The sequence below is a fragment of the Cervus canadensis genome, chromosome 33 (genome assembly GCF_019320065.1).
Source record: "Cervus canadensis isolate Bull #8, Minnesota chromosome 33, ASM1932006v1, whole genome shotgun sequence".
Lineage (NCBI taxonomy): Eukaryota > Metazoa > Chordata > Mammalia > Artiodactyla > Cervidae > Cervus > Cervus canadensis.
The window spans coordinates 11,940,200-11,964,539 of record NC_057418.1 but is presented as its reverse complement, the minus strand read 5'-3'; the positions used below and the strand labels follow the sequence as shown (position 1 = coordinate 11,964,539).

The following is a 24,340-nucleotide window of genomic DNA, read 5'->3' as shown; positions in this document are numbered from 1 at the left end:
TAGTGGCCACCATCTTGACCTCTTTCCTAAAATTGATATATGTAGAATTTAGCTTTCTTTTTTTTTAAATATGTGGACCACTTAAAAAGACTTCACTGAATTTGTTACAACATTGCTTCTGTTTTTATGTTGTGATTTTTTGGCCCCGAGGCATGTGGGATCTTAGCTCCCTGACCAGGGATCGAACCTGTACCTCCTGAATTGGAAGGTGAGGTCTCAACCACTGGACCTCCAAGGAAGTCCTGAGTTTAGCTTTTTGAATAAGTCATATTCTATCATTATAGTAATGAACTCCTTTGTGAAATTTCGTTGTTATCCCTTGCTCTTCTCAATTGACTAATGTTATAAACAATTGTAATATTTTACTAACATTAAATTATTCGGAGGGAGCGGGTCATGAATCTCCTGCATAAACTCTTTCTGTTGCTTTTATTGTGACCTTCTTGGATGTTGGTCTTGCTGACAGATTGTTTCAGGTCATTTAGGTCATGAAATACTTTCTGTCTTCAAACAAACTGAGGGTTTTGCCTCAGTTCTGGGCCTGTGGTGGCAATTTCCTTTGTGCATATTTTCTTTCAAGCTCTTCTTTCTCCTCACCTAAATCTGAAGGTTTCTTTTCTTAGCATCTTAAATGTTATCTCATCATCTTTCCTGGCAGATATTACAGAGTATCTTGTTTTTTGGCTTTTTTTAGTACACTTTGAAAACGTGACCATTAGCTATGGTTGTTTTGTTGTTTTGTTCATTTGGGTGGGTTTAACTTGAAGATTACTTCTTAATAATTTATATACTAGTCATCAATTTTTAAAAATTAAAACAAATTATTTCTGTAATTTTGGTTCATATTGTTCAGTTTCTGAAATCATTCTGCCCTGTGTGATATTTTTTGGCCCATGAATTTATCTTGCATTGTCATCATATATTTGGGTACACCATTGTTGTTTTGCTAAGTTGTGTTTGACTCTTTTGTGACCCCATGGACTGTAACCTGCAAGGTTCCTCTGTCCATGGGATTCTCCAGGCAAGAATATTGGAGTGGATTGCCATTTCCTCTTCCAGGGAATCTTCCTGACCCAGGGATCAAACCCACGTCTCCTGCTTGGCAGGTGGACTCTTTGCCACTGAGCTGGTGGGAAGCCCTGGGTACATTGTACTAGTGTATTTTCAAATAAGTTATTTCTCTGGAGTGGGATATCAGTTCAGTTCAGTCCCTCAGTCGTGTCCGACTCTTTGCGACTCCACAGACTGCGGCACCTCAGGCTTCCCTGCCCATCATCGGGAGTGGGATATGGTTTTGATTTTTGTTAGCTCATTTATGCCTTCAGTTTCTTTTTGAAGAAATAGTCCATGAACTTTTTGAACTCTTCTGGGCTTGAACACAACTACTGATGAGTGTCCTACAGAAAAACTGTGGCTCATAAAAAGGGAGATGCATAATTTCAGAGTTTAATGGATCCCAAGTTTCTATATGACTCTTCCCTCCTTTTTACAAACTCCATGGAAAATATGCTGAGTATGCACTACTTGAACTCGTTCTTTCACTTAAACGCACGTTGTGGATGTCTTTAGCAGGTCCTTTAATTGGCTGGCAATGATGAGTATGAAAAGCAGCAGCCCATCAGTCCCTCCCATCACTGCTGGAGTTAGTAAATTTTATTCTCCTTCTAATTGCACTAGCCTTTAATAATCACATTTAGTATTATGTTCTTCTTTATAAATGGGCACAGACCTTCAGGAAATTTCAATGGTCCATTTGGTATTTACACATTTTTCATTCTTATTATTTTAAGTAACCTCCATCCTCCTCTTTCTCACTCTCCTAGAAGTGGACCTTGTGAAAGGCGAGACAGGGGCCCTGTGACACCCAGGCCCAAGGGGTGGGGCCAGTGACCCAGCGAACAAGAGGGTCATGACATGTGAACACGCTTAGATGATGATTTGTGTGTTTTTTAAATAATTTATTTTTTAAAATGTCTCCTCAGCTTTACTGAGGTATAATTGACATGTGACATTGTGCCTCTTTGTTTTAAATATCAAGCATCACAAACTCAATTTAGCAAACATATATTGCTCGATTCTCTCGTTAGGTGTCAGACAGGCCTCCTGTTTCGTTTACACGTGGCTGGAACCGGACCTCTTTTCATCAGAGCTCTCTGTGTGTTTCTTTCACACAGAAGTGAGTCAGGAGAGGATACAGTTCTGGAGAGGCAGAAAAAAGAAGGGAAAGTATTCTTTCCTGCAGTTCCCTTTATACCTGCCTCTTCTGGATACTATAGGCAAGTTTGTTTTAAACAAACTTCACTGACGTACTTACCACCCATTTCATCATGGGTGACGAAACATATCACCCATTTCCAGTAGGGGCTTCTCATGTGGTGTGATGGTAAAGAATCTGCCCACCGATACAGGAGATGCAGGAGCTGTGGATTTGATCCTTGGGTTGGGAAGATCCCCTGGGGAAGGAAATAGCAACCCACTCCAGTATTCTTGCCTGAAAAATTCCATGGACAGAGGAGCCTGGTGGCCTATGGCCTGTGGGGTCACAAAGACTTGGACATGACTGAGCATCCTCACACGCATTTCCAGTGTAAAATTCAGTAATTTTAAGTAGCTTTACTGAGGCATAAAGCTATCATCTGTTTTAGAATATTTTCATCACCCCAGTAAGATCCCTCATGCTCATTCACAGTTGATTCTTACTCCATTTCTAATCTACCTTTTGTCTCTATGCATTTGCCTTTTCTGGATACTTCATCTAAGCACAATATGTGGTCTTTTGTGTCTCTCTCCTTCCTTCCCTTCCTTCCTTCCTTCATTTGTTTATTATGGAGATATAGTTGATTTGCAATATTATATTAGTTTCAATTGTAGGATAATTAAAATTTTAAAAAAATTGATTTCATAACTGGTTGTTGAGATGTCCTATATTAATCAGATGGCCATATCCTATATTAATCCTCTGGCCATATTAATCAGATGAACTTTTTTCCTGAAGTGATCTAAACAGCTAGTTAGCAAACGATGTTTTTAATTAGCCTTCATACGGTTGCTATTTGAAAGGTGCTTCCTCTTTTGAATAGGATGGGACTTGAACACAGTTACTAATGTAGGTCCAACAGAGTGCCTAGAATGTTCTAAGTCATTCAAGACTGTGGTATATGTGAAGTTTTTTTGGGTGGGAGGGGTTTATGCAGCATGTAGGGGTCTTAGCACCCTGACAGGAATTGAACTGATGCCTCCAATTTTGGCAGTGCAGAATCTTAACCATTGGACTGCCAGAGAAGTCCCTACACCAGGTTTTAACTGTGTGTTGGAACCAGTTTGAGGAGTTTTCAGAGTAGATATCTCTGAACTTCACTCCCACCCCAGTGAATCAGGAGCAGGGGTCAGGGCCTGGACATGCAGCTCTCAGCAAAATCTCCTTGGGTGGCTGGTACACAGCCTTGATAGGAAAGTAGTCCTGATCTACCAGCTTTCCCAAGAATACTTGCATGGCTTTGCCCTTCAGGAAGAATTCTCTGTTACAAGTTTTTATAAATGAATGCATAGAAAATCATATCCATATGAAAGTATTCATATACCCCTGATGAATTTGCTAATGGATGTTTTCTGTTTGCACAAGTGCAGCGGTGACAGCCTCAGATGTGAGCGTGAAGCTGTCATCTCCTTGGGGGTCACTGTGTGTGCTCTGCTCAGCTCACGGCAGTTTGAACAGCATGGACTGTCTTGGGATCAGACAGGGAGCGAGGTATACACCTTTCCGCATCACTCTCCTGTCCTTCAGCAGTGATGTGGACGTGGTACCCACCATTCTGTAGTCTTCTGACATCCTCAGAAGCGCTGTCAACTTTAGCTAATAGAGATCTGATATCTTCCGGTTTTTTGCTGCTGTTGTTGTTGTTGGGTTTTTGTTTTTTTGTTGTTGTTCTATTTTTCACTCTCTGTTTGTTTTTGCAAGCATGATTTTCTCCTCCCAACTGTTCTCAACACAGTAGACTCATGTGGAGAACAGTGCTTCCTCTATGAACAGATAGTGGAGGGAGGGAGGAGTAGACTCACAGATGGAGGAGTGTGCGAAAGGTGAACTTGATTCTTTGAATGGAAAGGGTGGCTTGTAGATGGGAGGGAGTGGGAGAAAGAGAGAAAAAGAGAGTGGGAGGCTCTTGACTGATTAATCTTTCCCCTGAGTCTGGGAGGTAAACGCAGTTTCATTAGAGTAGGGGGCTTGCAGTTTATCTTGTTTCCTTTGAAATACTTCTTGCAGCAAGGCAGGACACCAGTCTGACTTTGTATACATGTTACCTCTGCCTCTTCCCACAGCCTGAGAAGATCTACTCTCCTGCTCTGATTAGCCAACATTTTCTGTTAATGTAAGCCTCACCTCGGCCCAGTGGTCCCCGCTTCCTTCCTCTGCAGTCTCCAGTCTTGCTCCTCTCCTCTGAGTTACTGTAGTATTTGAGTTACCCTTCCCACTTGTGCATTTCATTACCGTCTCTTTTGATTTGCTTCTTGCTTTATGTGAGCGAGATAATTTATCTTCCCAACCAGATGGGAACCTTATGAAGAGCAGCACTGCCTTTTAGCTCATTTGGCATCCCCTGTGGCCCTGAGGAGAGCAGTGCTAGTGCTCCCTGGTCCTGCCCTGACCCTCCCAGAGAACTCACAGGACTACTTCCTTTTGGCCTGTGGCTTGATGAGTGATGGAGAGAGACACCTCTGCTCCCCAGATGGGATCAACCCTAAGAACAGCGACGTGTGTGGCTGGAGCTCACTGTGTTTCTCTGACCTGGTTCTAGCTGACAAGGCAGTTTTCCTGGAGCGTTTCCTCCTCTTGCTATAGTCTTGGTGGGAGGAGAGGGGAATGTAGACTGGTTTCACAAATTCCAAATATCTAGTAAGACCTGTTCTGGGCCTCTCCCCTCAGTTTCATGTTGTCGAGTGGGCCCTCTGGTCTGGTTTATCCTGACTTGCCAGGCACCCCAGCATTTGCTAAACTCTGACCCAAATACTTGGAGTGGCAGGGTACACTGAAGGGACTTTCTCCTGCCCTCCGCTTTCTCTCCCCCTCTCTCTGTCTTCTTCCCTTTCTTTCTCCCTCCATCCCTAACTCCCACCCACAGCCTCTCTCACTGGAGGAGTTGTAATAGCCTGAATTGACTGTCTTGTTCCTGCTGGAAGTTTTGTTCCTCAGCGGAGTGCACATTCTCCTCGAGTTCACTGCTGTGGATCTACGGGTGTAGGCAGAGGTGGAGCCAAGTGTCTGCTGTTTATGAAGTCCCACTTGAAATTTTTGGGCCTTAGGTAGCAACTGGCCCATTGTAGCATCGCTCTGCTGTAACGCAATCTGCTCATGCTCATGTATTTCAGACATAGCATCAATGAGAAATAAAGCTTGTGTATGAATTTGTTATTTGTTTTGTTTCAAAAAAGTATAGCAAGTCAGACTTTATTTCTCCTGGGACTTTGGTAAGCTTCGTTAGAGAAGCTATTTTGAAATAGAGTCCTAAGTGCTTTCATGTCAGTGGAGCCATAGCCAGGAGCCACGGGTACTTGCATAAACTTGGGCATCATGCTTTAAGTCAGTGGGCATCAGTTTGAATTTGCATATTCCTCTTCCCGCCTCCTGTTATTCTTAAATATTTATTTATTTACTTACTTACCTGGCTTGCTGGCTTGGATCATTTTCATATCAAAGAGTGGTGTCTTAAATGAGGTGCTTCCATTTATATAAAATGTGAGTGTCTTTTTGTAGCTAAAGAAGATTGGGAGTACATCTGTGAATAGAGTCATCGTCTTCACCAACAAGATAGCTGCATTGCCAAGGAGGGGCTGGGAGACATCATCTGAAACATTACGGTGAGAGGACCGTGAAACAAGCAACAACATAGCTCTTGTTCGATTGCTACCCGGAGGATAGCTTGGGCTGGCAGGCTCTCCTCCCGGGTGGAGAAGGTGTGGAAGGGTGGCACTGATCCAGCCTCCTCTGCTGTCGCCCATGGACCTGAGGTTTCCATTAACACTGGAGGCTGAGACCTGGGGCGGGAAAGGGCTTTCTTGCTCTTCCCAGAGCTCTGGAGCTATTCTGTCTGAACTCAAGTCCCAGTCTGCCATTTCCTGATGCTGTGATCCTAGGGTATATTATTTAAATTTGCTAGGCCTCCATTTCTTTAGCTGAAATGGTGCTGTGGATAGTAGCTACTTTGAAGGTTATTGAGAGGACTCAGTGAGTGACTTGCTTCACGACAAAGTCTTGTTCTATAGCAAGCATTTGCTTCATTTGTCATCATTCAGCTACATGTCCCAAATAGTGGTGATTTAGTACACGTGAATGTTTCTTTTGCTCCTGTAATGAGAAGTAGATATCCCAGGACTGATATGGTGGTTTCATGAGGCTATCATCAGACTCCAGTATTTCTACTCTGCTATCTTTAGTGTGGGTCTTTGTCTCTTCATAGTCATAACATGGCTGCCTCATCTCCAGCATCTGTCTTAGGTTCCAGGCAGGAAGAAGAGGAAGGGCAAAGGGTGAGCATTGGCTGAACTGCCTCATCTTATAAAGAGATTTCCCAGAAGCCCTATCCATCAATTTCTACTTACATCCTGTTGGCCAAAATGATAGCACATGGCCTTATCTATAAGGGAGGAAAGGAAGTGTAGTTTTTTTTTTAATTAGTCACGTTATCATCCTCACCAGCACCAAAGTTGCTCCTGGTAGGAAGGAAGAAGTAGGAAATGGATATTGGGTAGGCACACTGGCGGTGTCTGCACCACAGTCAGTATTATTGTTGGAAGGGTCTTGAATGTAGATGTCCCTGGAGAAGGAGAACCCTGGAAGAAGGAGGTTTCAGGATCCTGATGAGAATTGCGGAAATATGTAGAACTTCTGGAGAGTGATTTCTAGAGTGAAGCATCCGTTTCCCAGCCATTCCAGAGTGACTGTAAGCCTAGCACAGACCCGTTCCTATCTTTCTCCTGCTTTCTCAGCCTTGCCCACCTCCCCTCCCCTGTGACTTTCCAGGGACTTAAATGTCCTTACTAGACATTTTCCTTCGGTTCTGTTGCTCACAAACTCCAGGGTGCTTTGGGGGAGTACTTGGAGGCAGTGGCAATCCAGTGGCCGCATCAGGCCCCATCAGTACTGAGAACAGGATGCAGGCAGCCCGGTCATTCCCGTCGGGCGAGGACCATGCAGGTAGCGTGCCTTTGGGGAATTTCCCAGTGTCCATCCAGCTCCCCTGCTTGCTGTCCTTTTCCCTCCACTAATCGAATTCTTAGTTATACATCCTCAGCTTTATTGGCATTCCATCCCCATGGTGAGTGTTGATGAAATGGAAAAAGAGCCTCTGCCTGGATGTGTCAGCAGGGGAAAGCCTGGCTCAAGCTCTTGGACGCTGGCGTGGCATTTCCCCTCTGCGGTGAACATCACCAAAGTGACTGGCTCACGGCACACATCTGTCAGTGGCTCTGAATTTGGGGAAGGCCAAGAGGCCAGGTGTCATCACCTGAAACTCTACCTCAATCAAAAATAATGAAAGACTTGTCACCGCATGGGACCAACTACTTAGAACTCAGGCTTGGGTTTTGTTATATGCTGTTTTATTAATAGCCAGTATTTTGGCTTGCATTTCATTAAAAGCACAATACCAGCCAACGTTTAAGCAGCTTTCCATACCTGTTTGCAGCAGTCTTAGTTTCTATCCAGAATTAGTGAAATTTCCATTAGGAAAAAAAAAAAAAAAAGAGGGTGGCCTGGTGTGGTGGTTTTTCAGGATTTGCTTTAAATCTACTTCTAATTCCATTCACTCTCCATAGAGAGCCAATGCAAACACCGTTATGGACAGCTTGTTAGGAAGCGTAGTCTGGCTGAAACTCAAGATGGTATCTCCAGTGCCCTCTCTTTTTAAAAAGGGATTTTTCCCCCCCTCCGTCAAGTGGTTTATAAAAGCAGTGGCTAAGCAAGGGAAGTTAATTTTTTTTTTTTTTGAAGTTAATTTTTTTTAAGTCTATATTTAATTTGTTCAGTGCTATATAAATTCCACAAACCAGCTCATTTACTACAGGGATGATATATTTAAAGCTCATGAGTAAAAGGTGGATGCTACTAAGGCAATAGGAGAAGGGGACGGCAGAGGATGAGTGGTTGGGTGGCATCACCGACTCAATGGACATGAATTTGCGCAAACACGGGGAGACAGTGAAGGACCGGGAGCCTGGTGTGCTGCAGCCCATGTGTGCCAAGTCACTTCAATCCTATCCGACTCTTTGCAGCCCTTTGGACTGCAGCCTTCCAGGCTCCTCTGTCCCTGGGATTCTCTAGAAAAGAAAACTCGAGTGGGGTTTCCATGTCTGCCAGGGGATCTTCCCAGCCCAGGAATCAAACCCTTGTCTCTTATGTCTCCTGCATTGGCGGCAGGTTCTTTACCACTAGAGTCACCCGGAAGTTCTGTGCTGCAGGCCGTGGGGTTGCAAAGAGTCGGACATGATTTACTGAACAACAGCAGCTGTGTCAGACCAGTTAAAAAGGAAGATGGTTGAAAGGTTGGTGTGTCAATTCAACTGTAGATAATATATTTTTTGTATGTGGAAATGTTCTCACAGTAAAACGTCCGAATGTTTCAATTCTCCTTAACCACTTTTCCTAGACCCCTCCTCAGAGGTAATTGGTGTTTTCTGTTATATATATTTCTTGACTTTTTTCTATGCATTTATATTTACTTATAGACATTATCCTTAAAATTGCATGTAGTATTATTTTTGCATTATACAACTTTCTGCTGTTAACAGGAATATATCCTTTTAAAACTGAAATATATTTGACGTATAATATTGTGTGAATTTAAGATGTACAGCATGTTAATTTGATGCATTTATATAGTAACATTATTGCCACTTTAGCAATAATTAGCACCTCTAGTATATGACATAATTATCATTTCTTTTTTAGTGGTTGGAATAATTAAGTTGTAGTCTTTTAGCAAGTTGAATGATCAGAATAGCACATCTTAAATATTATTATTGCACAGGGGTACATGGATACTTACTCATTGCTGCATAGTATTCTGTATTATAGCTACACCATAGTTTTAGTCATTCCCTTGTGGTTGGGCATTTAGGTTATTGCCATTGCTTTTGTTTTGGGCCTTGTGTTTTGGGTATTACAGACTATGGTGCAGTTATTGTATTTGTCTTTCTGTGCACATCTGTGAGTGTTTCTCCAGGATAGATATGGAGAAGCAAAATATTTGAGGCATAGTGTATGTGGCATTTAAAACTTTAATGGCTACTTCCAAATTGCCTTTAAAGGGGCTGTACTAATGTACTTTCCTAGCAACAGTGTATGAAAGTTGCAATAATTTTTTCTTTTTGGCTGCTCTGAGTGGCTTGCAGGATCTTAATTCCCCAATCAGGGACTGAATCCACACCTTGGCAGTGAAAGTATGGAGTCCTGTTATTGGACCACCAGGGAATTTCCTTAGCATACTTTTAATACGGCATTTCTTTTCTGTGTTTTTTTTTTTTTAACAGCCTTTAATGGTGAACTTTTGTATACATTTTCATTATATGACATGCTGGGGGGCTACACTTAGTACTCGCATGTATTTAATAATGCTTTAAATTTGAAACAATGATAAGTAATAAATCACTTTTATCCTACTGAAGCAGCAAAGTACACTGAGAAATTTTGTCCCCCTTAACTCTCTCCTTTAGTGAGGTATGTATGTGTGAAAAGCCTGATTAAAAATGCTGTCTATTGATTGCTATGTATAATTGGCGTTGCGAGTTGCCTACTAAGAATCCATACACCCTATACTTACTGGCAGAATTTCCTTATTTTCCTTCAGAAAGTGACTTCATTTAAGGCATAAATCATCGAGACACCGTTTTTGTGGCCACTTGAGTTGAGGTATAAATGTGAAATGTAGTTCAGTCTCACAAGACATGGTGAGACACCGGCTGAAGGGCTTGGGCGAACAATTTCCTCTTATTCTGCATGTATTATTATTTCTTATGGTGACACCTACAGCCGTTGTCTCCATCTTCAAGAACATGCTAAGGGAAGGTGGAAAGAGATTGGGTCCTTGGTCTGCCAGATCTGCTGGGATTGCTCTCAGCTGCAAGTAACAGAAATTTAACTGAAGTGGCTTGAAGAAGGGTTTATTTTTCTTGGCTCAGCTTCCCAGTGATGTTATCCAGGCTCAGATTTATCTACTTTCCTTACGCTGACTTTTCTCCTTTATGCTTGTTACTTCCTGGCTTCTCAAAAAACTCTAGACAGAAGGAGTTCCCATGTAGCAGATAGCAGATACCTCTCAGCAGATTGGGTCATTCATCTCATGCCCGGCACTGGGGCACATGGCTGTCTTCACACCGGAGGCTAACCAGAAGTCAGATAATAGGCATGGGAAATGATTTTCATGATTTATCTCCTGACACAGTCTTTGCAGCCATATAACAAATTGTCTTCTTATTTGAGACTTTTTTTTTTTGTGCCACTTTTAGCCAAAATAGTTCTAACAGATTCAAATAAACAGATGAGAATATCATGCCAAGAATCATTGTGATTTCTTGGTGGCTCAGATGATAAAGAATCTGCCTAAAATGCCGGGGAGCCAGTTCTATCCCTGAGTCAGAAAGATCCCCTGGAGAAGGGAATGGCAACCCACTCCAGTATTCTTGCTGGGAAATCCCATGCACAGAGGAGCCTAGCAGACTACAATCCATGGGCTGCAAAGACTCAGACATGACTGAGCAACTCACACATTAACACAAGGCATGAATCTAGTCATGTGTTCCTTTGACAGACATGGGTCATTTGTGCCTTTCTAGCATATATTCCCTACATTTTCTCTAGTTTAATTTTCTTTTGGGAGACTGCCTGCCCCATTCTTGGTTTCTGTGACTTTGGGGGCAGCCGAGTTAAGTGTGGGCACTCGTCCCAGCCTTGGAAAGAGTTACCATCTTGGGTTCCCTGAGGCAGTGATAAGCAGCCATGGGTCTTAGTCTGGAGCTATCAAGAGACAGGTTGGAATGAACACAGAGGAAAGTGAAGCTGAGAGGAGAGTTTTGTGCTCTCATCTTTCAAACTATCCATCCTTAGACACATCACTGTTTGCTCATGTCTTCTAAATTGTGTTTCTAGTATTTGCTACTGAATGCCTAGCCAACACAGCCTCCAGACCTAACTTGTCTTTCTTCTCAAGTCTTAATTGGCTCAAAACTGTGTTTGGGGCACTTTGAGAGGAGGCATTGGTAGAGTCCTGTGGGGGCAAACAGTCAGCCCCTCTCTTGTGAGCCAACTTCAAGAAGATGGGGTGATAAGGGGCTGAACGCTGAGAGTGTCCTGCTGAATCCTCAGTTCAGATAGAAGGAAGAAGCATGGTGTGACACCATGAACCTATAATACACCCTGCACCTGAGCACATCTCTCCTTCGGTTGGACATTCCTGAGGGTGTTACAGTGGAGGTCATCATTCCAGTGATGGCTGTTGAGCATTTCTGGGTGCCAGGGGCTGTGCTCAGCGTTTTCCATTCATTATCTCATTTAAGGTTCATAACAACGTCTGAAGTAGGTGATGTCATCCTTTTATAGAGGAAAATGAAGTTAAGAAGCTTGGCCAAGGTCACGCTTAGTGGCAGTGGTGGGACTTGAGTCCAGGCAGTCTGATTCTTGGACCGTGTGTTTCTAGCTTGCCCGAGCAGCCTCTGCTGGGTCCTCTGTTCTTCCTGGCATGATGCTCTGCTACAGTTTTGGTCCCCAGCACTCTCAACTTCCATTTGGAGCCCCATTTCTATTGACTTTGGCCTGTGAAACTGCCCTGTTTGACGCCTATGGAAAATCCACTCTTCTTGGTCACTTTATTTGGAAGTAACACATTTCTCAGCAAGTCTCCAGCATGTATTTTCTTATCAGCAGTTCTTGATCTTTTGGGGACTGTGCACTCTTTGAATAAGCATTATTCTCCCTACAGAAAATTGCATATATATGTGTCGATTTGCATACAGTTTCTTGGGCTCACGAGTATCCTGAAAGCCAGTGTCTCTTTACCTTCCAGACTAATGGAGTAGATGTGTGATACAGTGGGCATGAAGGAAATGTTCCTATCATGTAAATGTCTTTGCTGTGTTCAAGGTTTTTTCCTAGTCCCCCAAAAGAAAGGGAGAGCCTCAATCTTATACTGAATTCATTTGTATATTATAATGTGACTAGCACAGTTATTTGTCTTATAAATTATAGTTTTGCTCATAGCTGCAGTTGAAGGAGACGTTGCTAGTTGTTTTTTTTTCCCTCCCCGAAATCATCTTGTTCCAAGTAGTGACTTCAGTTTCTCATCCTTAATAATGGATCAGGAATTCTCTTCATGGAACGTTAACTGAAATAATATGGAAAGTCAGTAGATAAAAAGTTTCAGTGCAGGTAACATGTCTTTTCAAACCTATTAGGCTCAAGAAATGAATTTGGGCTACAGACCTATTACTTTGTAACAATGCCTGTTTTATAGGGAAAGCAAGAATTCTTGGCTACATGGTACATTGAAACGTGTATAAAATTTTCAACTCTCCTCTTCCCAGTGTAACTTGACTTGCCCATGTGGAGCCTGAAAATGAGCTTTGTTTTTTTTTTTTTTTAAGACCAACTGTTAAAATTCTGTTGCATGTGTGTATTGTAGCATTTGTGTTTGGATTACTGCTACTCAGATTTAAAAGCCTGAGACCCTTTTGTTGTTGCAAACTGACCTCCTTTATTTCAGAAATGACTTGGTATGCAAAACATGTCATTCAAAGTAGTTTTCATGATTTTCTGACAGACAGACATGTTAGTGCCTTTCAAACAAACTAAAGCCTTCCTCTAATACGATTTCTGCTCCTGTGAACTAAAGTATCTGCTTGGACAAAGCCGGGTCTTCGTCTAGAACTCTTTTGTTGGGGCTCACTCTTGTAGAACAGATTTCCCAGCTTTCCCTGTGGCTGGACAGTGAGTGAGCCTGGCAGGGTTGAAGGTCAGCATGGAGGCGGGTGGAGGTGTCCGGGGAGGCTGAGGCTTCTCTTTGAGGATGCCCTGGTAATACGCTGCATCTCCTGAGAGGATCTCAAAGGGAGCTGTGCCTCTGGGGTCCTAAAGAGGTGTCCTGTCTCCTCTCAGGCACCAGTCATTGGAGCCTAGATTGCGGGATTTTGTTTCATGGTAGGTGTGAGTTTAAAGACATTACGGAGCATCCATTTGGTCTCCCAACTCTGTTCCCTTTGAGCAGTTGTCCTTCTGAAACAGACCTCAGCATTTAACTTTGAGGCCCTGTGGGAGGGAGGCAGGCAGACAAGCAACTCCACTCTGTGGTTATGACCACTGATGGCCCTCACATTTGTGAGGCATTCGTCACTGCTTTCGTTCTTTGCAAAGCAACTTGTTTATCTTGAGTTCCCCAAGCTTGCGTTCACTGAAGAAAGAATCAGGGCATCAGAATTTTAAACCTGGTGATTTTCCACCTCACTCCCCAGTTCAACCTCAAAGAAACTCGTAGAATTTTATGGTGTCCTGTGTAAACTGAAAAATCACATTGCTCCAGGATTCTTTGCTTTTTTGCTTATGGGCCTGATGGAGTCCTTTTGTCTTCTGATCTGTTTCGGGGCTGATCTGTGTGAATGCATTCTTTTTCTTTTGGTTGGTTTATCAGATGACAGTGTACTTAGAAATTTGCAGTGATGTCAGACATTTGTAAGAGAGAGACCGTAGCTGACTCATTCTTCTGTTCGCAGTGTTAGCATTGAGGCTTACGTTCAGTGAATGGATGAATTTACTCCTTGAACACAGTGTCAGGCATAGTGCTGGTTTCTGGAGATACAAAGTTTAGTAAGGTACTGTTGTTCTTAATGAGATGGAAGAGAGAGATAAAGAAGAGGAAATAGTTATTCAACAGTGTGGAGCCTTCAGGCCGGTGCTCAGGGAATACAGTAGCACTGGGGAGCTTTTTATCTGGCTCTGAGGCACCTCCTCTTTGAGAAGGCCCCATCTTAGCTGATAGGTGAGCAGGGGCCTTGTGAGCAGGAAATGCAGGCACTGGGGACGTGATGCTAGGTGGGTGCCTGGTACCACGAGACCTATGGTGGTGTAGTCCTTTCATCATGGAGGGCCTTGTGTGGCTGGCATACAAAGGAGATTCGGTCCTAGCCTGCAGAAGTGACCTGGAGTGATATAGGCAATATGCTGAATAAATGGACGGCTCTGTAGGCTTGTTAAGTGAATAGACATTTAAAACATTATCATGAAGGACACAGGGGCCTTCCTCAGTGGCTCACATGGCAACGAATCCACCTGCAATGCAGGAGACCTGGGTTCGATCCTTGGGTCAGGAAGATCCCCTGGAGGAGGGCACGGCAACCCACTCCAGTGTTCTTGCCTGGGTAATCCCGTGGACAGAGGAGCCTGGTGGGCTACAGTCCATGCGGGCACACGTGAGCGACCTTGTGGGACTTCGTGTCATTTTGTTGCTTTGAACTTTTGTGATGGTGGTTGGTGAATTAATTAATTATAGTCTGTCGCAGATGGGAATGAGACAATAATAACAGTTCCTGCTTTGTGGAGAATGAAGAATTTTGATTGCAGGCGGGGAAGTTGGGGTGGAGAGAGGGGGAGGAAGAGGAAGGAGGTGCAGACAGTTTAGTCTCCAGGCTGGAGGGAGGGAGTGGAGTGAAGCAGCCCATGCAGGCTGTGATTTTGGATGGGGTGGTCACAGCTGAGGGCGTTAAGAATGCAATAAAGACCTGCCTTCATGAAGCTCTTTGCTGCTTGGGAAACCCCTTCACCTATATAATTAATTTTGAGCTCACAAAATCTCTATTTAAGAAGCAGAACAGCCACAGAAAAGCAGCAGAACAGTAATTCCCTTCCAGTTACAACTGATGTTCAGCGGGATTAAGTAAGATGTTCAAGAATATGCAATTAAGAATTGAAAGATGTGGTAAAACTTGTTGCATTTCTAACTCCAGAACTCAGGTTCTTTCCATATCGCTCGCCGTTCAAGGATCTTGGCCCTTTTCCTCCCAGCATTGCAAGCAGCTTCCTTCAGCAGAGAAGTCACTGTGTGAACAGACCCGCAACAGTATAGACACCTCAGTCAGATGAAGGTGGTGTCGGGCTTACTGTCTGGAAACAAAATCATTTTGGTTATATGATGCTTCACTTTGATAACAATCAATTATGCTTTTATGGTTGTGCCTAATGTCATTAATAATGCCCTTTAATGAAATAGTGAAGTCGTGGTGGGGAGACAAGGTGAGTGAAGCTGGAAGCTGGTCAGTGAATAGTGCTGAGAGAATTAACACCCTTGTGTCTCTTCTGCTCAGTAGTTTGTTTTCATGTACCTATAGCTGGGAGAAATCTGTTCCGTTTTGACTGCTGCAGTATTTTAACCCTGGCAAACTTTTTAAAGATGAGAATGTGAGCATTTATATGTTTATTTGTTTCCATAGAAAGGTAAAAATGGTGAAATCCAAGTTAGGTCTGCCGTCCCTTTAACTGTACTATGCCAATCAATTTCTTGGTTCTGATGATGATGATGATGCACCGTTATTATGTAAGATGTCACTGTTGAGGGAGGCTGGGTGATTGGTACACCAATCTCTCTACTATTTTTGTAGCTTCTTGTGAGTCTATAATTAAAAAAAATTTTTTTTAATTGATAAAAAGGTAAAGGAGATTTATCAGTAGTTAATATTAGGAAATTAGGTATTTTCCTTAGGTTTGAAACAGCTTGCTATGACCTTGTCATAGCACAAACGACATACTCATAATTCATTAATTCACCAGATATTTCCAGGGTTCTTTACTCTGTGCCAGGCATTATCCCAGATGTAGAAAAATGGAGATATGTCTTTCTGCAGGGGGTTGGCTGGAAAGAGTCTCAGCCTTGTCTCTGTGCTACGCAGTTGTGATTCTTAACCTGAGGCCTGTGGATTTCAGGGGTAACATTTGCGTGTATATGTGCTTTCTGCCGAAAGTATATTTAGTTTTCATGTGATTTTTCAGAGGCTAATGACTGCTGTTTGGAAAATTACTTCTCTTGCATAGGTTTCAAAAAGAAATTTCAATATCTAGGAGAATCCTGAATATGGTTAGCTCCTGCCCAACTATCTTTAAAAAGCTCCAGCTTCTTCATCCCAAGTGGCCAACTTGCCCACACAGCTCTGCTATTCAGAATCTATGTGGTCTTTTAAATTAGTTCCAGGTAAGCTTAGAATTCACAATGTAGTTTACAAATTCTCTCTTCTATATGTGGTTGGTACAAGCGTGTGATTTTTCTCTGAAAAGAAGAATCATAATTGATTTGGAATTTATATGGAACCATATTGCCCTGCAGTTATAGCTGTACTTCTTGGTAACATTTAGGGTACATGACGTGTTTCCACTTGAAAGAGGTGAGATATTCTTAGAATGAGAGATTCAAAATAAGAGAAGGTCATTTTGGTCTAAAATAGGTCTGGTTATACCTGTAAGAATTTGTAATGATAACTTTTAAGTCAGTCTCCTGTCTTTAGATTGTGGGCTGCCTGAGGACAAGGGCCAAGGCCATTTCCATTTAACCCCTAGTGTGGGGTCCACACACACCAGTTGTCAGTAACTGTTTGGTGAAAGCATTCTCACATAAGCGCTGTTGTGCTATGCAGGTCCCACCAGACTTCATAGTGCTTGCCGAGGAATGCATGCGAAACCTTCACACTGATCTCAGAATCTTGGGGTATAGAGCGCTGAGTGGTGTTTTGTTTTTAAAATGCTGGAAATCCTCAAAAAGGTTTCCCCTAGAAGTGGATAAAATGTTATTCTTTTCTCAGCAAGTTCTTTCACTTTAAAAGCTTAACTATTTGTTTAATAGTTACATTTTGGCCAGTTGTTTAAGTAGCTAATTTGGGGAGTGGAAGTCATCTTTTTTCTTTTTCTAAATGGAGACTGAAGCCAGCAAATAATATTGTGAGCTGAATTAATTTTTGTTCATGTTGGCAATTTCTTTGTTTGTTTGAGGGCTTGAGGGCTTGCTCTGTGGGTTTCCTCACATGCTTAGCCATGATGATGTCCGTTGCTGATTTATGAACTACCTAGGAAGAAATTCTGCTTTAATTTTTTAGAGCACAACAGTGTCTTGAGTGCATGGATTCTTAATGCATCTGATGACAAGGATGTAACTCTAAACACTTATGTGTACTGATGATGAAAAGAACACAGAGCATGTCATATGCAGTTCCAGGTGCGTTCTCTCTGCTGTGTTATCCATGCAAAATGATAAATGCCCCCCATTGTTGGTAATAATCCAAAATTAGATTGAGTAAACTTTAAAAAATAATTCTATTAACATGCAAAAATCATTTTCTATGGAAATGAAAATTAAAAATGCAGCGTCCTTATTTGCTCTGAAGAAAATGAAATAATAAACATGTACAGATTCTGTATGCTACAAATTATAAAAAGCTAATGAAAGAAATGAAAGAAGACCTAACTACTTAGAGGGAGAGAGACATACCATATTTGTTTATTGGAATATTCACCATTTTAAAGATGTCAGTTATCATCCAAATTGATCTTAGGTTTACTGTAATTCTTATTAAAGTTTCGGTAATTTTTTTTTTTTTTTTTTTTAGAAATAGACACTTATTCTAAAATTCATATGGAAAGGGAAAGGCCATAGAGTATCCAAAACAACTTTGGAAAAGAAAAAATGGGAATAATCACTCTTCCTGATGTTAAGGCCTATTGTATGGCTTTAGTAATCAGAACATTGTGGTACTGGGATTGGGTAAGTGGTAGATCAGTAGAAGAGAATAGAGAATTCTGAAATAAGTCTGCAGAAATATGCTTAATAAGTGATGCTGGAGCAACTGGATATCCATAAGCAAAAATTTAATCTTGACCTAAGCCACCTTATACTTTACTCAAAAATTGACTCAAAATGGGTCATGGACTTAACTGTAAAACATAAACCTACAAAATTTCTCGGTAAAAAACAAAGGACAAATCTTCAGGACTAGTACTAGGCAAACTTCACTGACTAGGAGATACCGCTGCCAAATAAACGTGAAAAGAGCCAACATCGTATGACAGAACCCACTGAAATGTTGTGAAGTAATGAGCCTCCAACTAATAAAAAGTAAAAAAAATAAAAAAAAATAAAAAAGAAAAGAGCCAACATCATGAGCCATTAGAGAAAGACAAATTAAAACCATGATGAGATGTCACTACCTACCATTCAGAATGGCTACAAGAAAGAAAATAATACCAAGTACTAGTGAGGATAGGTAGAAACTAGATCATTCCTATATTACTGGTACAGAAACTCTAGAAAATAATTTGGCACTTTTATTTAAAACTAAAAGTGGACTTGAACCTGCCAGATGACCTAACAGTTCGACTGTTAGGCATATAAGCCAGAAAGATTAAAATGCATATAGGAATGTTAGTAGCGGCTTTATTTGTAATAGTCCCAAGCTAGAAAATACTCAAATGTCCGTCAGTGGATGAACAAACTGGGATACATCTATACCATGGAATAATAGTGATACAAAGGAGTAAGCCTCAAGGAAATTATGCTTGAGTGAAGGGAAAAAAAGGCAATCTCAGGAGGAAATACTCTGCACAATTCCATTTGTATAGTGTTCATGAAATAACATCATTTAGAGAGAACAGATTGATGGTTGTCAGGGGCTAAGGGTGGGGTAGGAGTGGCTATAAAGGGGTGGCGTGATGAAGTCTGTGGTGATGTGATATTGATGGAGGTGGTAGTTCTTCAAAGTAACATGGTAAAATTACATAGAACTACACGCATACACATGGGTCCATATATAACAGGTGAGATATGGGTAAGATATGTATGGATTCTACCACTGCCAATTTCCTGGCTTTGATATTGTACTGTAGTTATGTAAGATGTTAATTTTGGGAGGGGGTGCATGGGGACTTCGCTGTATATTTCTTTGTACCTTCTTGTAAATTAAAAATTATTTCAAAATAACAAATTTTCAGTAATTTTACCTTCACATCATAAAAAAAAAAAAAAATTCAACTAAATTATCCCTTTTTAGTGTAGTGCTATTTCATAGTCCTGAGGAGTATTGAAACACTTTCTGTGCTATAGGGATGTATAATCTGATAGGTCATCTTAGGAAAAAGTGAAAGCATATACTTTTCCTTCCTTTTTAACCTTCACTTTGACTTTTGTCATTAAAGCAAATGAATTCCTGAGTTTTTGTACTGCTGATTGCTTGTCAGAACAAGACCCAGTTTCCCCCACAGTCTGTCTCTCCCCTCAGGAAGCTTCCATAAGCCTCTTATCCTTATCCATCAGAGGGCAGACAGAATGAAGACCACAATCACAGAAAACTAAACAATCTGATCACATGGACCACAGCCTTGACTAACTCAGTGAAGCTATCAGTCATACCATGTAGGGCCACCCAAGACGGACGGGCCATGGTGGAGAGTTCTGACAAAATGTGGTCCACTGGAGAAGGGAATGGCAAACCACTTCAGTATTCTTGCCTTGAGAACCCCATGAACAGTATGAAAAGGCAAAAAGACAGGACACTGAAAGATGAACTCCCCAGATCGGTAGGTGGAGAAGAGTAGAGAAATAACTCCAGAAAGAATGAAGAGGCAGAGTCAAAGTGAAAACAGTGCCCAGTTGTGGATGTGACGGGTGATGGAAGCAAGGTCTGATGCTGTAAAGAGCAATATTGCATAGGAACCTGGAATGTTAGGTCCATGAATCAAGGCAAATTGAAAGTGGTCAAACAGGAGGTGGCAAGATTGAACATCAACATTTTAGGAATCAGTGAAGTAAAATGGGCTGGAATGGGTGAATTTAATTCAGATGACCATTATATCTACTACTGGGGGCAAGAATCCCTTAGAAGAAATGGAATAGCCCTCACAGTCAACAAGAGAGTCTGAAATGCAGTACTTGGGTGCAATCTCAAAAATGACAGAATGATTTCTGTTCATTTCCAAGGCAAACCGTTGAATATCACAGTGGTCCAAGTCTGTGTTCCAACCACTAATGCCGAAGAAGCTGAAGTTGAATGGTTCTATGAAGACCTACAAGATCTTCTAGAGCTAATGCCCAAAAAAGATGTCCTTTTCATCATTGGGGACTGGAATGCAAAAGTAGGAAGTCAAGAAACACCTGGAGTAACAGGCAAATTTGGCCTTGGAGTACGGAATGAAGCAGGGCAAAGGCTAATAGAGTTTTGCCAAGAGAACACACTGGTCATAGCAAACACCCTCTTCCAACAACACAAGAGAAGACTGTACACATGGACATCACCAGATGGTCAACACCGAAATCAGATTGATTATATTCTTTGCAGCCAAAGATGGAGAAGCTGTATACAGTCAGCAAAAACAAGACCAGGAGCTGACTGTGGCTCAGATCATGAACTCCTTATTGCCAAATTCAGACTTAAATTGAAGAAAGTAGGGAAAACCACCAGACCATTCAGGTATGACCTTAATCAAATCCCTTATGATTATACAGTGGAAGTGACAAATAGATTCTAGGGATTAGATTGATAGAGTACCTGAAGAACTACGAACTGAGGTTTGTGACATTGTACAGGAGACAGTATTCAAGACCATCCCCAAGAAAAAGAAATGCAAAAAGCAAAATGATTGTCTGAGGAGGCCTTACAAGTAGCTGAGAAAGGAAGAGAAACAAAAAGCAAAGGAGAAAAGGAAAGATATACCTGTCTGAATGCAGAGTTCCAAAGAATAGCAAGGAGAGATATGAAAGCCTTCCTAAGTGACCAATGCAAAGAAATAGAGGAAAACAATAGAATGGGAAAGACTGGAGATCTCTTCAAGAAAATTAGAGATACCAAGGGAATATTTCATGCAAAGATGGGCACAATAAATAAAGGATGGAAATGGCATAGATCTAACAGAAGCAGAAGATATTAAGAAGTGGCAAGAATACACTGAAGAACTATGCAAAAAAGATCTTCATGACCCAGTAAACCTTATGGTGTGATCACTCACCTAGAGCCAGACATCCTGGAATGTGAAGTCAAGTGGGCCTTAGGAAGCATCACTATGAACAAAGCTAGTGGAGGTGTTGGAATTCCAGCTGAGCTATTTCAAATCCTAAAAGATGATGCTGTGAAAGTGCTGCACTCAATATGCCAGCAAATTTGAAAAACACAGCAGTGGCCACAGGAAAAGGTCAGATTTCATTCCAATCCCAAAGAAGGGCAATGCCAAAGAATGTTCACGCTCTGCACAATTGGATTCATCTCACATGCTAGCAAAGTAATGTTCAAAATTCTCCAAGCCAGGCTTCAACAGTACGTGAATTGAGAACTTCCAGATATTCAAGCTGGATTTAGAAAAGGCAGAGGAACCAGAGATCAAATTGCCAACATTCGTTGGATCATACATAGAAAAAGCAAGAGAGTTCCAGAAAAATATCTTCTTCTGCTTCATTGATTACGCCAAAGTCTTTGATTGTGTGAATCATGACAAACTGTGAAAAATTCTTCAAGAGATGGGAATACCAGGCCACCTGACCTGCCTCCTGAGAAGTCTGTAGGCAGGTCAAGAAGCAACAGTTAGACCCGGACATGGGACAATGGACTGGTGCCAAATTGGGAAAGGAGTACATCAAGGCTGAATATTGTCACCCCGTTTAATTTTTATGCAGTGTACATCATGCAAAATGCTGGGCTGGATGAAGCACAAGCTAGAATTAAGATTGCTGGGAGAAATATCAATAACCTCAGATATGCAGATGACACCACCCTTATGGCAGAAAGCAAAGAGGTCCCGAAGAAGCTCTTAATGAAAGTGAAAGAGGAGAGTGAAAAAGTTGGCTTAAAACTCAACATTCAAAAAACAAAGATCATGGCATCTGGTTCCATCACTTCATGCAAATAGACGGGGAAACAATTGAAACAGCGACAGGCTTTATTTTCTTGGGCTCCAAAATCACTGCAGATGGTGAGTGCAGCCAAGAAATTAAATGGTTGCTCCTTGGAAGAAAAGCTATGACCAACTTAGACAGCATATTAAAAAGCAGAGACATTATTTTGCTGACAAAGGTCCATCTAGTCAAGGCTATGGTTTTTCCAGTAGTCATGTATGGATGTGAGAGTTGAATCATAAAGAAAGCTGAGCACCAAAGAATTGATGCTTTTGAACTGTGTTGGTGAAGACTCTTGAAAGTCTTCAAGGAGATCCAACCAGTCCATCCTAAAGGAAATCAATCTTGAATGTTCACTGAAAGGGCTGAAGCTGAAATTCCAATATTTTTTCCACCTGATGTGAAGAACTGACTCATTGCATAAAGACCCTGATCCTGGAAAAGATTGAAGGCAGGAGAAGAAGGGGATGACAGAAGATGAGAGGGTTGGGTGTCATCACTGACTTGATGGACATAAGTTTGAGCAAGCTCTGGGAGTTGGTGACGGAGAGGGAAGCCTGGCATGCTGCATTCTGTGGTGTCGCAAAGAGTTGGACAGGACTGAGTGACTGAACTGAACTGATTACCTGATTGAAGAAAACTAACCTATCACGAGTATTAGTCATTACTTTAGCTTTACCAAAGAGTACTTCTAAAAAAAGAAAAAAAAAAAAAAAAAACAACCACCAAAAAACCAGTATTCCTCTGACATGCATTTTCTGCATGACAGGTGCAGTTAGGCAATAGCAACACATGTCCAAAGATGAAACTGAATGCGCAACGAAAGGTTGAAAGGTTCTCCAACAGATTCCCAAGAATGTTTGACATTTCCTTAATGACATAGGTGTTGGTTTAGCTTGCGAATGGGTATACAGAAAACTGGAAAACATAACTAGACAGATTTTGAACATAACAATAGATTTGGTTGCTGTGTTAGAATGAAAGCATTAAAATCAGGCCAAGGAGTGTAATCAAAAGATGTCCAACAATTTTGGTGATTTACTTTAGATCAGAGTTCCAAGATAAATGATTTAGGTTTATAGAGCAACCAGATTTGATAGTCATTCCTTTCCAGTTAGTCCAGATTCTCCTCAGTACATTTAATCTCTCAAAAGGTAAATGGAGGCATGTAAAATTGGAGTAGGATCCTTTGTCTTTTTAAAAAATTTAATGCTTTCATAATCATCATTGAAAAAATGCTCTAAGATGGGTTACAAATGATTTTGAAGTGGAGACAGCTCTTTCCAAGCAGACAGTATATTCTGATACGTGATGATACAGGCAGATGTGTCTTGCTAAAGAATGAAGTGGTCATTTTTGTGGAATGGATTTTCTAAACATTTTGAAATTTTGGAGGCCTGGATTATTGTAAAACAAAGTTACCCTCTCACAAATGAAACTTTTTGATCCCTGTAATTGCCAAATATGTAAATTCTAATGAGGATATTAAGAGCTAGGTGTTTGAATTCTCTGGTTACTAAAGAAAATTTCAAGTAAAATTTTGGATTGTTAAAAAAAAAAGTGCCAAAATTATTTTTCAATTTAAATTTAGTATAATGAGACAATTAGTCTGAACCTAAGGAAGCATGGATTACACTTGATTTTGCTTAGCAATGTTCTTTTTTGATTAAAAAATGAAAGTTAAAGGACATTGGAAAGAAATTTCTTAGGTTTTTGTCACCCAGCAACCTTGAGTTTAACAACCGTTTATGTGCTAGGGGGCTTCCCTGGTGGCTCAGAGGTTAAAGCGCCTGCCTGGAATGCGGGAGACCTGGGTTCGATCCCTAGGTTGGGAAGATCCCCTGGAGAAGGAAATAGCAACCCACTCCAGTATTCTTGCCTGGAGAATCCCATGGACGGAGGAGCCTGGTGGGCTACAGTCCGCGGGGTCGCAGAGTTGGACGTGACTGAGCGACTTCACTTTTGTGGTGCTAGTAAACACTTAATATTTGCAGTTGCATTGTTAAATCAAGTTGAAAAAAAGCTGTGAGAGAACATCAAAACACCTCTGTATTCATCCGTTTAAAATTTGCTACAGGCTACACCTGGGTATCCATAGGATTATATTCTGAATTCTTTCAGCACCAGTCAACAGAAAAGACATGTAGGTGACATTGGAAAGTTACTTTCTAGCCCTTGTGCAGATACTAACCTAGCCCAGCCCGAGACCTTCCCTGGAGATCAGATTGGATCAAACTGCACATCTGTCATTTGATAAGCCCAAGGTATCTCAAGCACTCAAGGAGAAACTGGAGGTTTCTAGAGTATCTTGGGTTACACACTTGGTTAGATAAGCCAATTCTAATTTCATTAACACCATTATTTCTGCATATATTTACAAGGGGGGAAAAAGACTACAGCCTTCCAAATCTCTTTCATATAGAACAGGTTACTATAAAGCTATTCTT

At 41.4% G+C, this 24,340-nt stretch overlaps 1 protein-coding gene and 1 non-coding gene across 2 annotated transcripts in view; both read left to right on the top strand.

Annotated features, from left to right (window-relative positions):
- The window catches only part of LOC122433835 (basic proline-rich protein-like), a 78,091-nt gene extending 69,581 nt beyond the window's left edge, over positions 1-8,510 (top strand). The window contains exon 3 of the mRNA XM_043456796.1: positions 8,414-8,510. The gene's annotated coding sequence lies outside the window, so the exon portion shown is untranslated. The remainder of the gene's footprint in view (positions 1-8,413) is intronic.
- A 15,146-nt stretch (positions 8,511-23,656) lies between these two features.
- TRNAS-GGA lies at positions 23,657-23,728 on the top strand. The gene has a single exon. It is a non-coding gene; the product is annotated as a tRNA-Ser (tRNA).
- The last annotated feature ends 612 nt before the right edge of the window (positions 23,729-24,340 follow it).